At 50.0% G+C, this 2935-nt stretch overlaps 1 protein-coding gene across 2 annotated transcripts in view; it reads right to left on the reverse strand.

The window, feature by feature from the left end:
* Window positions 1-2722, reverse strand: part of RABGEF1 (RAB guanine nucleotide exchange factor 1) — a 63434-nt gene extending 60712 nt beyond the window's left edge. For both annotated transcript variants that reach the window (XM_023515717.1, XM_012807895.2), the window contains exon 1: window positions 2654-2722. The gene's annotated coding sequence lies outside the window, so the exon portion shown is untranslated. The remainder of the gene's footprint in view (window positions 1-2653) is intronic.
* Window positions 2723-2935: the final 213 nt, after the last annotated feature.

Genomic DNA, 2935 nt, shown 5'->3' on the forward strand with positions numbered 1-2935 from the left:
GAGTCTCCTGCCTCAGCCTCCCAAGTAGCTGGGACTACAGGCGCCCGCCACAACGCCTGGCCATTTTTTGGTTGCAGCCTTCATTGTTGTTTGGCAGGCCCGGGCTGGGGATTCGAACCCGCCACCTTAGGTGTATGTGGCTGGCGCCTTAGCCGCTTGAGCCACAGGCACTAAGCCATAACTTCTGACTTTTAATGTCCAATTAATTGATCATAATCACAGCACTTGGCCTTCCTTGTGACCATAAACAAGTGAGCTATGCTAGCAGAAACAAGTAAAAATGTTCTACTATACAATAAATATTATACTTCCCATCTTACTAACAATAACGTCATCAAAACCAAGAAATCCACAGGGAACTTGAAAACCACGCCATAAAAGTACAACCTGTTTTTAAAGCACTTTAGGAGCTTCATCTAAACTCCAAACAAATACAATATAAGTTTATATTAAGTGGGATAAACAGAACTTAACTGTTGTTTCCCAAGTTTATTTAACATTTAAAGGCATTTCAGTTATATGAAATAACAATGTTCCTACAGTGCTTTATGATAGAAATGAGCATTTATTAAGATTCTCAAAATGTTTTGTCGCTACTGTGAAATTCTGCTTTCTAGTGTGATAACTTTTTTTTTTTTTTTGAGACAGAGTTTCACTTTGTCACCTTTGGCATCACAGCTCACAGCAATCTCAAACTCTTGGGCTTTAGTGATTCTCTTGCCTCAGCCTCCCAAGTAGCTGGGACTACAGGACCTCCCCACAACACCCGGCTATATATTTTGGGGGAGGTTGTAATTGTCATTGTTTGGCAGGCCTGGGCTGGGTTTGAACCCAACAGGTCTGGTGTATGTGGCTGGCCTGGGCTGGGTTTGAACCCAACAGGTCTGGTGTATGTGGCTGGCCTGGGCTGGGTTTGAACCCAACAGGTCTGGTGTATGTGGCTGGCACCCTAGCTGTTGAGCTACAGGCACCAAGCCCATGATAACTTTCTTGATTGGCTAAGAAGCCATTACTAGTATTTCTATTCTGAATCATAGGTGTTAGGTTACACAGGTATCTCCTACATTTTAGGGATGGGTCCTCTCTGCTAGATATTTTCTTTGCAGCTAATACACATAAACCAGAAACTCACAGTCAAGTTTGAAATTCAATGTTTCTGATCAAAAACTGACACAAGTAAATGAAACAGGATACACACCTCCTTGTCAGTTGGCCTTTTCTCCTATAGTTCTTCCCCTCTCCCACGATCCCACCCTACCTTGTTAGTCTGTAGGCTAATCACTCTTCAAAACACTTCCAGAAAGTGTTCCCTGATTTCTTCCTCCACACACAACAGGATGGCCTAAATGGCAAGCTCTTCAGTGCTCTAACATAGCTCACACCACTTAACACTGTTTTGAAAGCATCTTTGCTGTTGCCCTCACCTGAATCAGCTAACTTCTAGAGATCAGAAAGAAACAAGACTGCTTTGGAGGTCAATAACAATTCAAATCCTTAAAAATAAAAAATAAATAAATAATTCAAATCCTTTACTTCTTAATGCTCTGCAAAAAATCCGCAGTAACTCTTAAATGTCATTTATCATTAAATGAATTAATATAATCAAATCTTCTTGCATCACCTGCAAGCTTTCATGGTACAGTTTTAATGAACCGACTTTTTTTCTAACAGCATTACGTATACAGGGGAAAAAATAGCACTATTTTTTAACCTAAAAAATAAAAAAACTCTTCAGCCAAAAAGCCTACTCCCCAGGTGATGCTGTAAACTCATCCTGGCAAAATTTCACATCTTATCTAAAAGGCAAAACGAGTCCAGTGGTGCTCACTAACACATTTTCCAACCACGGAAATTGGTCACCAACGCTGATACATCACCAGCTGCCTATGACCTAGTCTCCAAACTGGCTGAGTCCTTTCCTCTTTCTCCCTCCCAAACTTCCGTAATGGACATCACCTCGGTTTTCCTCCAAGATAGTTTGGAAGCAGGGACTTTTGCTCCTAATCCCAGCCCACGACTTAGCCCTCAGACACCGAGAAGTTAGAACAACAATCTTAAAATCCCCGCGCCGCGAAAGCCAGGACCCTCCCAACTCCGGGACGTTTCTGTACTCCGAGCCCGACGCAGGTAGTGAACTCCCGGCGCTCCTGCCACAGCCAGTTGTGGTGTGGGTCGAGCCTTCAATCCGGATGCGTTCTGGTGGGGTCCTCGGAGGAACTCCGGGCACGACCCAACCGGCCACAACCACAGGTTGTCCCTTCGGATTCGGCGCATTGGACGACGAGGCAGGGGAGGACACAGAAGAGGCATCCCGGGAGGGTGGACCGGTGGCAGGAGGCGGCCAGGAAATGACAAGCGTCAGTACGTCGGAGTTCGACCCGGCCGTGGAGAACTTGGCAACGAGTGTCTAAAACGGGGAGACTGAGCACTAAGCGGATTAGGGGGGCCGGCGACGGCCTAGGGCTGGCAGGGCCGCGCTGGCAGGGGCCGGGAGTGGGACGAAGGACCGGAGGAGGCACCGACGCGAAACGGCCCGGGCCAGGTGGACGACGCCGACGGGAGACCCTGCGGCCCCCGGCCCAGACGCCGCTGCGGCTCCGCCCTCGGAGCTGAGAACGGCGCCGCCCTCGACCCCGACCCTTCTGCTCCGTACCTGGTGAGCGGCTCCACCGCGTCGGGACCGCCGACCTCCCCAAGTCGCTCGAGTAGGTCTTAGGCTTGGACAGTCGGCTCCCGCCCTCACCCCCGCCCTCGCCCCCGCCCTCCCTCTCACGCCCCGCCCCACCCCGCCGCCGGTCACGCACGCCGCGCACCGCACGACGTCACTTCCGGAGCCTGTGCTTCGCGAGGGAGGGTGCCGGCTGAGTCCTAGCGGCCGTTCCCGGCGCAGCGGACGGAGGGAGGAGGTTGGCCTCGAGGCCGTCGCTGGGTGTTG

The sequence above is a fragment of the Otolemur garnettii genome, unplaced genomic scaffold, assembly GCF_000181295.1.
Source record: "Otolemur garnettii isolate 467f Iridium unplaced genomic scaffold, OtoGar3 scaffold00077, whole genome shotgun sequence".
NCBI lineage: Eukaryota > Metazoa > Chordata > Mammalia > Primates > Galagidae > Otolemur > Otolemur garnettii.